The sequence below is a fragment of the Tamandua tetradactyla genome, chromosome 23, assembly GCF_023851605.1.
Source record: "Tamandua tetradactyla isolate mTamTet1 chromosome 23, mTamTet1.pri, whole genome shotgun sequence".
Taxonomy (NCBI): domain Eukaryota; kingdom Metazoa; phylum Chordata; class Mammalia; order Pilosa; family Myrmecophagidae; genus Tamandua; species Tamandua tetradactyla.
Genome location: NC_135349.1, coordinates 39,433,558 through 39,448,947, shown reverse-complemented (window position 1 = coordinate 39,448,947; position 15,390 = coordinate 39,433,558). Strand labels below are relative to the sequence as shown.

The 15,390-nt window shown below is 42.9% G+C and overlaps 1 protein-coding gene across 2 annotated transcripts in view; it reads right to left on the bottom strand.

Moving 5' to 3' along the window:
• The window catches only part of XYLT1 (xylosyltransferase 1), a 316,574-nt gene that overhangs the window by 170,814 nt on the left and 130,370 nt on the right, over positions 1–15,390 (bottom strand). The gene's annotated exons all lie outside the window — the stretch shown is intronic.

The window sequence follows — 15,390 nt, the reverse complement described above, 5'->3', positions numbered from 1 at the left end:
CCCCTCCCGACCCCCCTGTGGCTAACGCAGTGCTATTCTGCAGTTACAGAAATGTTGTGCTTGCACAGGGTGAGTGTGGTGTGGGAAAAATAGTGTCAGGGTTTGGACAGGGAAGGGGAGGGAGGTGACGTGATTGTAGCATGTTTGAGCTCAGCCTGGTCCTTAAGCTCGGCTGCTTTGAAATAGCTGACGTGTTTTCTTAGCCCTAAATCTTTTATAAGCCTATGCCCAGAAGCTTCACCTGTCAACCACCTGGTAAATCCCAGGGTAATTCCTCCCACCCCACCAAAAAAAGTCGTGAGAACCAAACGGATTGTAAGAAAAGTTGTCAGACCAGTCATGCCAGTAGCAGTCACTTCTTCACACCTGGCAAGGAAGGCTGAAGGGGAAGCTGTCCATTTTCACAAAACGTCCTCAAAGCATTTCCTATAACTAAATGTATTTGTTTATATTCCCCTCCCAACTTCACATAGACAGGCAAGAGTACCATCATGGGTGATGAGCTCATGGTTTTGCCAGAAAAATTCATGTACTACTACAAAGTGACTCTTATCTGCCAGGCTTCTCAGCAAACTCGGTCACCAAAAATAGAGGCACGGCCCTGGGATGAAAATGCACCAGCCCCTGGGAGGGGAAGCAGCAGCTGTGATCCCAAAGTCTATGCTCACCTAAAGCCACACTCACTACCACACCGACCGCCTTCATGGTCCAGTTCACTCCCTGCTCAGAGACCCCACCCACTGCACAGAGGAAGAGACTGAAGTTCAGAGAGGAGCTAACTTCAAAGCTCAATCTAGTTTCTTATGTCAGGATGGCCCCATCCCCACCGTCAGTGTGTGATTACCTGGGACAGGAGGCCAGCCATTCTCGGACCTAAACTCAAGTCCATATGCCCATTCTGAGTTTGAATCTATGGCCACCAATCTGACTATCTTCCCTATCTGATTTCCTCCAAAATGGCCTTCTGGATTATGGGGCACAGCAGCCTAGAACAAGTTAGTGAGGGCACGGTTGGGGGAGGGGAGAGAAAAGGAGGGAAGGATTGAGATCATTAAGATATTTTAGAAGTAAATGTACTGAGCAAGAGGCAGGGAAGGGAGAAGATGGCAGAATGAGCAAGGAGCAAATCACAGAGGTATGGGGGCAGTGTCCCAGCAAAGGGCTACTTTCATTTTGCCCTTGGGTGACCCCAAATCGTAGCACAGTGCAATAATAAACAATAATGCTGATCCCATTGAGAACATTATGCATTTTGATCGTCAGACCCTGCTTTACAAGGCAAGGAAGATGAGACTCATTTTTTAAAGATTTCCACAAAGACGAGTTAACTAAAAATGAGTGTATGTGTGTCTCTGTGTCTGTGTCACTCAGAGGGGCCCGCTTTAAGTTTTCTAAAACTTTTACTTATAATAAAAAAGAATACCTTCTTTTTTAACAGCACTGAACATAGGAAGTGTTACTCTGCTAACTATTTATAACTCTTAGACCCTACAAGCCCCAGACTCTGACTTCCGGAGAACTTTTATTTCCAGATTAAAAGACGCAAACTTGAGACTACACATGTTGGAAACAGTCAGTCCTGTGTCCCAACTCCCGTTCACCCAGACAGGGCGGCGGCCCCAGGGAGCCCCGGGTGGGTGGGCTGATTAATTTCTCCTAACCTGACTGTGACTCATCCATCTGGCCTGGGGTCTCATGCTAGCCTTGAGGGATGGGGTGCCCCCTGAAGCTGTGGGGGGCTGTTGGGTTATGTCCCCTCCCTGACACCCAGAGAAGAGTTCACCTGATTTGGAGACACCATTATGGCTTTGGGTGACAAAGGACAGACCTTTTCCATCCTGTTGTACGTGGGCATTAGTTCTTAGTCATTTACCAAGTGGGATACCACAGGTGTGTATTTAAATGAGAAGAATTCAAATGAGTGGTTGGGGGAAGATAAGGGGCTAGAGAATGAGAAGGGAGAGAGAACTGGGGAAAGAATGAGAAAGAGACATGGTATACAAGAGAGAACAGAAGTTTGGGCTACGTACAACTTATGCCCTACAAGCTACGCTGACTTTCAAACCTCAACTCCAGGTGGGACACGATTCCTCTCTACGTTTGTTTCACTTGATGTAGTAGGAGGTGTTTGGAAATTGGGCATGACTAGGATTTTTTTAAAAAATCATTTTTACACGCATTATTGAAAGTTTACAACTTGATGTACATCTCTGAATTCCTTCATGAGGACAAGAATCCATAGGTAAGACTGAAAACTGGTTCCCAACCCCTACAAATACATCCTTTTGGTCAGTTTGGGTTTCCAAGCCTGGAGTGTTCTAAAATTCATGAAGCCAGAAGGGCAGTACAGGCATCTACTCCTGCCCCTTCCTTATCAAGCGGAAGGATCTGAGACCCAGAGAGGCAAAGTGGCTCACCCAAGGTCACACAGCGGAGTGAGTCAGAGCCAAGCTTTGAACTTGGTAGCCTTGTCTCTCCTGCACATGTTCGCACTCGAGTTGCCTGAAATATGTGGGCCGGTGGCTGGGGCCTGGGAATCCAGCAGTTATAGGAGCCTGTAGTTTTAATGCCCTATTTTCTGGAAGTCAAAACTAAATCGCTAGGGTGTTTCTCTTTTTCATTACAGGCGTCATCTCTATTTTATTTATATGTTGCAGCAAAATGATTTAAATCAAATGTGCTTGGGCGCAGAGGAAATTTGACCTGAAAGAGGGTTTTTGTGGCAGAAAGAGAGCCGGCAGATACTTATTTCCTGCCTTTCGGAGGCCAGTAACATCGCAGTACAAGGGGATGCATCAATACATCTTTCATAAAGGTTTCTCTGCACAGTGAGGTGGAAAATCTTTCCAATGACTCTGGCCCATTTGTAACTTTGCTCTGAATAAAAGGAGGGATTGATCGGGGCTTGGAAAGCTTCCATGCCCAGAGGCCTTCCTGCGCACCAGGAGGCAGAGTCTACAAATGGAATTCAATTGGGCAATTGCTTATGGAGAGAGAGCTCAGTCTGGGGTCAGGGCAGCCTCTGAAGAGTGGGCAGTGAAGGGTTAGCATGCCAGTCTTGTCTGCTGGAGTCTGCAGATGAATTGACGCCTGCATACTCTAAAACGAAGAGGCTCAAAAGGAGTCACAAGGAATGCTTGTCACTAGGTGCTCTAGGAACTGCCTATCAGGTCCCCTCTTGGTGGGCTGCAATATACAGCTGGTATAGTACAGATTCCACTGGTCAATCAGTTGGTGTTTCTTAAGAATCTACAAGAGGTCAGGCATAGAGGCAGAGTTCGAAGTTTCTGGAACAGATGAAGAAGTCGGGGAATTGAAAAGGAGAATCCGTTCCCCCAGACATATCCCAAATACTCAGGTTTCCAAAATGGCGGCCAACACACCGAGTGCTCGGTCTTCTCGTGAGCAGGAGGGCAGAGGCCAGGTTTAGACTGGCCCCAGCTCTCCACCCTGGCACAGCTCATTTCTGCTCTGGGCTTCGCTTTCTGTTTCTACAAAACTAGGGTGAGGTTGCTCGTCTTAGAGCAATGATTTTCAACTAGAGGGAAGGCAAACTTGCCCCACTGGGGACATCTGGCCGGGTCTATTTTTGATTGTCACAACTGAGGGATGTTGCTAGTATAGAGCAAGTAGAGACCAGAGTGCTGTTCAACATCCTAAAATGCACAGGACAGGCCCACAGCAACAGAGAACTATCTGCTCTAAGCCGTGAGTTGTGCCAAAGTTGGCAAACACTGCCTTAAGTTGCTATGAGAAGTTCCTATGATTATAAAATTCAGGGCATAGCCCAACTACTGGGCACAGGGCAGGCCCCAAGTAAAGTCTGTCTCTTCCCTTCTCTCCTTCATTCTCCACCTAAACATTCCACTCCCACCTCCCCGCCTTGTAGGGTGAAGATATGGCTCTATATGGAGCAATCACGCTTCACGTCTTCTCTCTAAGGCAGTTTGGCTGCGGGGTAGACTGGAACTCTCTTTGCAGCCCCGCAGTCTGGTTTTAGTCCTATAATCTATCCACCCATGCTTTTGCTCACTTACCCAAAGATCGCCACAGTCTCAGTTTCTTTTGCACTTGCCAGTTATGTCAACCAGCCAAGGCTTCTCCAAGACTCTAGTCTGAGCCCCAGCCTCCACCTCAGGAGAAACGGGGTCATAACACCTTGTCTAAGTCAGAGCTGCCATAGAATCAGAAATTAGTGGTCTTCCCAGGACCTGGCATACAGGAGGTGCTCAATAAGTAGGATTTATTATTCTCTGTGCAAAAAATACACCTCTCTTCTGAGGGCCAAAAATACTTAGAAGTAAAGCATGAAGGGTATAGCATGGTGTCTAAGGCGTCACAGATGCTCAGAAAAGCTGGGATGGTTGAGGCAAAGGATCATCACAGGGATACAAACAAGAGAGAAAGAGAATAAGAGAGTGAGACTGAGAGAAAGAAAGAAAGGGAAGGAAGGAAAAGAAAAGAAGAAAGCTAGGCTGTTCATGACAAATATCTATCATGGAGCCCAGCACACGATGAGAGCTCAGAAGACACCTGCTGAATGCAGAGAAGGATGAAGAAGTGCGAGGCTCTGCAGTCGGTTTGTCCACCTCAGCACCCTGACATTCTGGGTTGGCTCATTCTCTGCTGTCCGGCTGTTTGTGAGGTATCGGATATTGAGCAGCATCCCTGGCCTCTATCTATTGGACGCGAGTAGAGTTCCCTGCCTCCAAGTTGTGACAACCCAAAGTGTCTCCTGTGGGCACAAATGGCTGTAGCTGAGACTCACTGGTCTACAATGGTGCAGACACTCAGTGAGCCCTCAGCAAATCCTTGCAGGCACAGGGCCCCGGCTGGTCCACGTGTGAGAGGAGAAGGGCTCCCCTCTCCCTCTCCCAGGCAGGGCTGCCCTGGCTGCTTCTGCAAGACTCTGGCCTTAATGAGCCAGTGGGAGGGAGGCAAATCTCTCAGCTTGGTTTCTCTGAACAGGCAGCCCCTACTGGAGTGGACTGTTTGTTCTGTGCCTTGTTAAGAGGGAAATTTTCTGAGAACCTATTTTTCCAGCCCTGAAGTTCTCATGTGGATATTGCAATAAGCATCCACATCATTCAAACTGCCTCCCATTTCTCTCTTATACAAAGGGATTCTTTGGAAGCACTTCCTGTCCCAAATGGCTTAATTTTCCTATTTTGTGGATGAGCCGTTGCAGTCGAGGAAATTGAGAGGTAAGGAGTTAAGATGTGTTTGTGGTTCCAATTGCTGAGCTGGAAAAACGCTCTCTCTAGCACGTGAGCACAACCTTTAGGTGGGTGGTAAAAAAAAACCCACATAGGGGGCAGGTAAAATGCACAGATGGCAGTGCCTCTGAGTGCACGGATGGAGGGGCCTGTGGGCAGAGGGGTGGATGGAGAGAGAGGCCATGTGAGTGCAAAGATAGCTAGGCTTGGAGGCTGGAGGTTGAACCACATCACCCCTATGTAGATGGAGTTGGAAACTTCTAGAACTTGCATTAAGAATGAGCTGCAACCTAACTGAATTAGTGGCGACTTCCTTGCCCCCTTCCTCTTCTTCACGTCTCAGCTCCAATCCTTTGCCAAGACCTAAGCCTCCCTTGGATCCGTTCACTTCTTCCTACCACTGCCTGGCCTGATGAGGTTTTTGAAGAGTCCTTATATATTTCCTTTGTCACCCCACCCATCCCTTCCTCACTGGGCAGCCAGAGAGTTCCTTTGAAAAGGCAAACTGGATGCTGCTCCTTTGCTTAAAGTCTGTCCATTCCTTCCTATTCTCTCAGGACAAAGACCCACGCAGCCTTAGCCCTGTCCACCTCTCCGTTCTCCCCTCCCCATTCTCTCCAGTGTTTCTAGCTCTCACTCAGACAGGGACTTTTGCACATGCCATTTTCTTTTCCAAGAGTAATATTTTCCTCTTTACAAGTCTTGGCCTCAGCTTAAATGTCACTTCCCCTGGGAGACTTGCTGACCCTCCTGGGCCAAGTCCCTCTGCTAAGCAGTCTTAGAACATTTGTCCTTTCATTATATTTCACCCATCACAGCTGGCAGTCCCACTCAGTGACCAGCATCTGGCTCCCCAAAGACCACATGCTGCACAGCCTGAGGGCAGGGGACTGCCCCTGTTGCACCCTTTCATGCATCATCTTCACTCCTACTCAGGTTCAGTAAGCAGCTGCAGAATAAATGGACGCATGAATGGACAAAAGGAAGAGATAGGTGTGTTTCGAGTTTAGACAAAGAGTACACCTTTACAGGGGTCACGTTCTACGGCGCCATTCCAGGCACCATTAGAATTAGAAAGGGAGTTGAGCAGAGCATGGCGTTAGTCCTGTCTGGGGGTGGGGGGTGGGGCAGGTGTACAGATTTCTTCCTCACCTGGAGGTTTGCTCATAATGGACATCAGCAGACCCATAGCCACCCCAACCACAACTTCTGATTCAGAAAGTGAGCTGGTATTTCTCTCATGGCCCCACGTGATGTTGATGCTGCTGGTCCAGGGACCAGGCTTTGAGAACCCTTAATCTACAGCCCTGAAAGTTTCCAACCAGATAAGGAAGGGCCCAGAAAAGCCTTCTAGAGGAGTTGAGGTGTGATCTGGAAAGCCAAACAGGAACTCACCAGACAGATCAAGGGGAAAAGAGATATTGTAGACAGAGGGTTCAGCATGAGCAAATCTGAGTTGGCATGAAATAAGGCATGCTCAGGGAAGGCAATTCATCAGTTTGCCCAGAGCTCTGGCCAGGTTGTAGGAGGGAGGGGACAAGAGGTTAGCCTGGAGTCATGCACACTCTGCTTCTTCTTGGTCTGCAAAATCCCTCAGCTCTGAAAGGACTGAATAAAACACCCCATCACCACCATCACCACCATCACCACCATCATCACCATCATCACCATCATCATCATCACCACCATCACCACCATCATCACCACCATTATCACCATCACCACCATCATCATCATCACCATCACTACCATCATCACCATCATCATCACCACCATCATCATCATCATCATCATCATCATCACCACCATCACCACCATCACCACCATCATCACCATCATCACCATCATCATCATCACCACCATCACCACCATCATCACCACCATTATCACCATCACCACCATCATCATCATCACCATCACTACCATCATCACCATCATCATCACCACCATCATCATCATCATCATCATCATCATCATCATCACCACCATCACCACCATCACCACCATCATCATCATCACCATCACCACCATCATCACCATCATCATTACCACCACCATCATCATAACCACCTCCGTCATCACCACCATCACCACCATCAACATCATCACCATCATCATCACTACCACCATCACCACCATCACCACCATCACCACCACCACCATCATCATCATCATCACCATCATCACCATCATCATCATCACCACCATCACCACCATCACCACCATCATCACCACCATTATCACCATCACCATCATCATCATCACCACCATCACCACCATCACCACCATCACCACCATCATCATCATCATCACCATCATCACCATCACCACCACCATCATCATCACCACCATTATCACCATCACCACCATCATCATCATCACCATCACCACCATCATCACCATCATCATTACCACCACCATCATCATCACCACCTCCATCATCACCACCATCACCACCATCAACATCATCACCATCATCATCACCACCTCCGTCATCACCACCATCACCACCATTATCAACATCACCACCATCATCACCATCTTAGCTTTTCCTCATGTAGTACTTACATGCATCTGAGGACTTGTCTTAAGACCTTACATGTGTAGACATATTTGTTCTTAAAAAAAATTAATAGAGCCTTCCAGGAAGACGGAAGAATAGGATAGGTTGAGTTCACCCCATGTAACAACTAGAGAAGTGACAGATAAATGACCTGGACAATGGTTCCAGGATGCAAGTGACAAAGAAGGTATATATTACATAGAGAGGCCCTAGATGAAAAAGCAGAGGCATGAGGACTGAGAGGATAGGGAGAGTTCATCTGCACCTGGGGCAGGCTGCAATGCACAGGCTGGAGTGGAAACCGGAAGAGCAACACGCCCCTGCCCAACCCCCACCACCATATCAGCTTGGGAGACCTTCACTCTCAGCTCCGCAGCCAGGAGCTCCCATGGGGAACCCGGAAGCCGGCAGGCATGGTTTACTATGCACAGAGACCTTGCAAAACACAGTGCTTATCCCACTTCTGAGGCAGGCCACTGTGGGAACCGGGTAGTGGCTAAGATTGGGGGTCCCTCCCTTCGGGAGGAGAGGAGGACACAGAGCTGAGCTACTCTGACAACTGTTCAGTGAAAAGAGACTCTCTGGGTCCTGCTACCTCTATCCTTTCTCCATGGATGCCGGGAACACTCACAGCGTGTACAGGCAGAGAGGCGGGGATGAGGAAATGAACTACGCCGCACCACCAGGCACTCCTTTGGCTGGCTGTGGGTAGAGTAAGTTGAAACTCTCAGCCCCACGGTCATTCCACACGGGAGCCTGGGAGTCACCAGACCTATCATGCCCACAAGTGGATTATCCACCGTGGTGCACACTGCCCACCTCTCAGCCCAGGGTAGGTGGCTTTCAGCGCACAGAGAGACCTATGGCCTTGTCCGGATTTGCATCAGGTCTTGATCCTGCTCAGGTGGCTGCTGCAGCTGGGGAGAGGTGGGCCTGAGGGGAAGAGGCAGCCCAAGAGCACCATCTCCTGGGAAGACAGGGAAAGTACACTCTAGCAAACTGCTTTTCTCCCAAGCTTTTAACAGATCTTCAATCAGAGCTGTACCTCCAGCATAAAGTCTCGGCCTTGGTTTGGTGGGGAATTATGTACAAACCAAGTGCAAAAGGAGAACTTCAACACAAACCCAAGCAACTACAAAATCTTAGATGAGCAAGGGAAATCAACTATCAAAATAACCTTATGAAGAAAATCAAATGCCCACAAAGTCAGCAGAAAATCACATAACACAGGAAGAGACAGCCCAGTCAAAAGACCAAATCAAAACACTGGAGGATATTCAGAATTTGAAACAACTAGTCAAAGGCGTTCATATAAATCTCCTAAATAACGTCAATGGGTTGGTTAAAGATGTATGAACAATATCAAGAAGACACTAGAAGAGCATAAAGAAGAATTTGAAATAATAAACAGAAAATAGCACATCTTATGGAAATGAAAGATACTGTAGATCAAATTAAAAATATACTAGAGACACACAACAGCAGATCTGAAAAGGCAGAAGACAGAATAAGCAAACTAGAGGACAAGACAACTGAATTTGAACACACAAAAGAAGAAAAGGCAAAATAGATGGAAAAATCTGAGCTGGAGCTCAGGGAAATGATGGACTACACAGAGCACAGAAATATAAGAGGCTCTGGTGTTCCAGAAGGAGAAGAGAAGAGTAAAGGGCTGGAAGAATATTTGAGTAGATAATTGGGGAAAACTTTCCAACCTTTATAAACGACATAATTATGCAAATCAAAGAAGTCGGATGAACTCCAAATAGAACGAACAAACAGACCCACTCCAAGACACATACTAACTAGACTGTCAAATGCTAAAGAGAAGCAGAAAGTCCTGAAAGCAACAAGAGAAAAGTGATTCACCACTTACAAGGGAAATCACTTAAGACTAAGTTTGGGCTACTCAACAGACACCATGGAGGTAAGGAGACAGTGGTATGATATATTTAAGATTCTGAAAGAGAAAAATTTCCAGCCAAGAATTTTTTAATCCAGTAAAGCTGCCTTTCAAAAGTGAGGGATTAATATTTTCAAAGACAAACAAATGCTGAGAGAATTTGTTAACAAGAGGCCTTCCCTGTAAGAAATACTAAAAGAAGTTCTGTCGGTTAATAAAAAAAAGACAGGAGAAAGAGGTCTGAAGAAGGGCACAGAACTGAAGAGTATTAGCAAGGGTAACTTAAAGGATAAAAAAAGAGAGAGGGAAAAATATACAGATCTGACAAAAACAAAGATAAGATGGCAGACTCAATAACTGCCTTTGCAGTAGTAACTTTGAATGTTAATAGACTAAATTCAGCAATTAAAAGATACAGATTGGCAGAATGGATTAAAAAATACGATTCATCTAGATACTGTTTACAAGAGACTCATCTCAGACCCAAGGATACAAATAGATTCAAAGTGAAACGACGGAAAAAAAAAATATTTCAAGCAAGCTGTAACCAAAAGAAAGCAGGAATAGCTACACTAATAACAGACAAAATAAATGTTAAGCAAAGACGTCATAAGAGACAAGGAAGGACATTACACATTAATAAAAGCGACAATTCATCAAGAAGAAATAACAATCATAAATGTTTATGCAGCCAATCAAGGAGCTCCAAAGTACATGAGGCAAATGTTGGGAAAACTGAAGGGAGCAAATAGATTTCTCAACAATAACACTGGGAGGTTTCAACTTGCCACTCTCTTTCACAGATAGAACAACCATACAGAGCATCAATAAGGAAACAGAGAACTTAAAAAATGTGATAAATGAATTAGGCCGACATACATATATAGATTGCTATATCCCCAAATACCAGGACCTACATTTTTCTCTAGTGCTCATGGAGCATTCTGCAGGATAGATCACACGCTGGGGCACAAAACAGGTCTTAATGGATTTAAAAAGATTGAAATTACTCAATGGAATTTCTTTAACCACAATGGAATGGAGCTAGAAATCAGTAACCACCAAAGAACCAAAACTTGCACAAATATATGGGGTTAAATGACACACTCTTAAATAATCAGTGGATCACAGAAGAAATTGCTAGGGAAATAGGTAAATATCTGGAGAAGAATGAAAACAAGAATATAACATATCAGAACTTATGGGATGGGGCAAAGGCAATGCAGAGAGAAAATTCCTGTATTAAAAAAGAAGAAAGATGTGCTTAAAAGTTGTATATCTACTTCTAGAAAAACTGTAATACAGTATTTTCTACCACCAGAAGTTGAATAAACTGAGAATGTAAATAATCCAAAAAAAAAAAAAAAAAAAAAAAAGAAGAAAGCAAAAATCAAGGACTTAAATGCTCATCTGGAAGAACTAGAGATAGAAGAGCAAACTAACCCCAGAGCAAATAGGAGACAAGAACTAACAAAGAATAAAGCAGAAATAAATGAATTGGAGAATTACAAAACAATATAGAGAATCAATAAAAGCCAAAAGTTGGTTCTTTGAGAAAATCAATAAAATTCATGGACCCCTGGCTAGGCTGACAAAAAAAAAAGAGAGACAATACAAATAAATAAAATCAGAAATGAAAGGGGGGCCATTACCATGAACCCTGAACAAATTTTAAAAAATCATAAGAGGATACTATAAACAACTGTACACTAACAACCTAGACAACTTAATTGAAATGGACAAATTCCTGGAAACACACCAACAACCTATACTAACTTGAGAAGATATCGAAGACCTCAATGAACCAATAACAAGTAAAAGAGATTCAATCAGTATCAAAAACCTTCCTACAAAGAAAAACCCAGGGCTAGATGCTTCACAGGGGAATTTTACCAAACATTCCAAAAAGAACTAACACTAATTCTGCTCAAACACTTCCCAAAAATTGAGGAAACAGGAATACTACTTAACTCATTTTATGAAGCTAACATCACTCTAATAACAAAAAAACTACAAGCAAATCTTCCTAATGAAAAAAGATGCAAAATCCTCAACAGAATCCTTGCAAACAAACCCAGCCGCGCATTAAAGGAATTATACACCACAACCAAGTGGGGTTTATACCAGCATGCAAGCATGGTTCAACACAAGAAAATCAACCAAAGTGGTTCAATGCATTAACAAATCTAAAGGGATTTAACATTAACAAATCACATGATCATCTTGATTGATGCTGAAAAGCATTCAATACAATTCAGCATTCTTTTCTGTTAAAAATGCTTCAGAAGGTAGGAATTGAAGGAAGGTTCCTCAATATGCTAAAGGGCATGCATGAAGAACCCACAGCCAGCATCATACTCAATGAGGAGAAACTGAAAGCCTACCTCTAAAGTTCAGAATGAGACAAGAACGTCCACTGTCACCACTATATTTCAACATTGTACTAGAAGTTCTAGCTGCAGCGATCAGAAGGAAAAACAAACAAAAGGCATCCAAATAGGAAAGGAATAGTAAAACTTTCATTATTTGTTTGCAGATGACATGATGCTATACTTGGAAAACTCTGAGAAATTTACAACAAAGCTACTTGAGCTACTAAACAAAGTCAGCAAAGTAGTGGGATACAAGATCAGTGAGTAAAAGTCAGTAATGTTTCTATACACAAGTAATGACTTAACCGAGGAGACAATTAAGAAAAAAAAAAAACTCCAATCACAATGGCAACTAAAAGAATCAAGTATCTAGGAATTAACTTAACCAGGGAAGTAAAGGGCCTGTACACAGAAAACTACAAAACATAGCTAAAAAAAAAAAAAAAAATCAAATAAGATTTAAATAGGCAGAAAGATATTCCATGCTCATGGATAAGAAGGTTAAATGTCGTTAAGAGGTCTATTCTACCCAAATTGAGCTACAGATTCAAAACAATACCAATCAAAATTTCAACAACCTTCTTTGAAGACTTGGAAAAGTTACTTATTTGGAAGGGAAAGGGATATTAAATAGCTAAAAGAAAACAATCCTAAAAAAGAAGACTGAAGTGTGAAGACTTACATTTCCTGATTTTAAAGCTTGTTATAAAGTCACACTTTATGGGACTGGCACAAAAGACAGACGTATTGATTGATGGAATTGGATTAAATGTTCGGAAACAGACCAGCAGATCTATGGTCAACTGATACTCGGCAAGGCCTCAAATCAATTGAACTGGTACAGAATCGTCTTTTCAATAAACGAGCCTGGGAGAACTAGATATCCATAGACTAAGGAATGAAAGAGGACCCCTATCTCACATCCTATACAAAACTTAACTCAAAGTGGATCAAAGACCTAAATATGAGACAGTACCATAAAACTCCTAGAAGAAAATATAGGGAAACATCTTCATGACTTAGTAATAGGAGGTAGCTTCTTAGACCTTACACCCCAAGTACAAGCAATGAAAGAAAAAAAATAGATAAATGGGAACTCCTCAAAATCAAATGCTTCTGTGCCTCAAAGGACTTTGTAAAAAAGGTTAAGAGGCAGCCAACTGAATGGAAGAAAATATTTGGAAACCTTTTATCTGATAATGGTTTGATATCCAGTATTAATTAAGAAATTCTACAGCTCAACAACAAAACAACAAGCAACCCAATTATAAAATGGCCTAAAGATATGAATAGACATTTTCCCAAAGGGGAACTACAAATGGCTAAAAGCACATGAGAAGATGTTCATCTTCATTAGTTACAAGGGAAATGCAAATCAAAACCAAAATGAGATATCATCTCATACCTACAAGAATGGCTGCCATCAAATAAGTAGGAAACTACAAATGTTGGAGAGGATGGGGAGAAACTGGAACATTTATGCACTGCTGGTGGGAACGTATAATAATACAGTCGCTGTGATAAACAGTTTGGTGGTTCCTCAGAAAACTAAATATCAAGTTACCCCATGACCCAGCAATACCATTACTCAGTATATATCCAGAAGAGCTGAAGGCAGTGTCACAAACAGACATTTTTACACCAATGTTCATAGCAGCATTATTCACAATTGCCAGAAAATGGAAACTATCCAACTGTCCATCAACAGACAAATGGATAAATAAAATGCGATAGATACATTTGATGGAATATTATGGAGCAGTAAGAAGAAATGAAATCCTGAAGCTTATGACAAAATGGATAGACCCGGAGGATATAATGCTGAATGAAATAAGACAGACACGAAAAGATAGATGCTGTATGATTTCACTAGCATGAATCCTCTGGAAAATGTAAACTCAGAATCTTAAAATGTAAAATATAAAGGACCCAGAGAAAGACAAAAGCTAGAGAAGGGGGAGCAGTTACCTAATATGTACAGACTTATTAATGAGGTTGAATTTAAATGGACAGAGATGATGGTAGTTTGTTAGTGGGATTATAAATAATAGTGAAGGTGACTATTATTGAAAGGGATTGTTTAGAGCCATGTATCTCACTGATTAGCAGTACAAATGTAAATAAGTTCTTGCATGAATTCCTCCAAAGGTATGACACTTCTACAAAGAGTTAATAGAGGGGTATATGTAAAAAACTATCTACTGAATGCTATGATCTCTATTTAACAGGAACACCTCACTAGCACTACAACAATACTAGGGGTAAATCATTGTAGGGGGTGGGGGGATAAGAGTTAAGGGCAGCTTTGGATTTTCTCTATGGTGTGTGCGTGTCTATCTGTTTTCTTTCTCTTAGAAGCAATGAAGATTGTCTAAAATTGAGAGTGTCTAAAATTGAGAGTGATAATGACCGTAAAGCTAACTAAGGATATTCTAAGACATTGATTATTTTGGATAGAATATATGCTATATGAATATATTTCAACAAAATCTACAGATTCAAAACCAATAAATACACAGAAAGATACAAGTGCTAGAGAAAATGTGGAGAGACAGGCATATCTATTCAGTGTTGGTAGGGTAGCAGAATGGGGCAGCTCCTCTGGAGGATAATTTAGTGGATCCCCAGGAGGTTAAATATAGGGTCGCCATATGATTAGGCAATCCCATTACTGGGAATATACTTGGAAGAATTGAAAACAGGAATTCAAATAGACATTTGTACATGAATGTTTATGGCAACATCATTGATGATATCCAATGGATGGAGGTGGCCAAAGGGTGCATCGACTGAAAAGCAGAAGGGCAAACTGTGGCACACAAATATGATAGAACAGTGTGTGGCTATAGGAAGGAATGAAGTCAATGAGGCATCCACGACTGGTGGATATCCAATAGATTGTGACTGAACCTTGAGGTCATTATTTTGAGCAAAATAAGGCAGAAACAAGAGGACAAATATTGCATGGCCTCTTTTAGAAAATATTTATAGGAAAACAGGTGCCTAGATTGTAAGCTCTTATAGCAGTCACATTTATTCCTGAGCTTTAAGTGTTATTTCCAAATTGTTGGATGCAATGCTCTGTGTGTATAACTTGGTATTTACCTGGAAGTTTGGGTATCTATGTGATACCTAAGACTCAGAGATAGAGTTCTGCATCTCTGAAAGTTAGTACTGCTCCATACAGCAACTGTTAAAGAAGCTTTAAAAGAGATCAGGCTTCAATTAGAGATAAGAACAAAGCTAATCCGGTTGCAACTAAGGTAAATCAGAATACAGGGTAAAGGATGATATTGTCTGTATTTTAGAACTTCACCCATTGTATGAGATCAAACG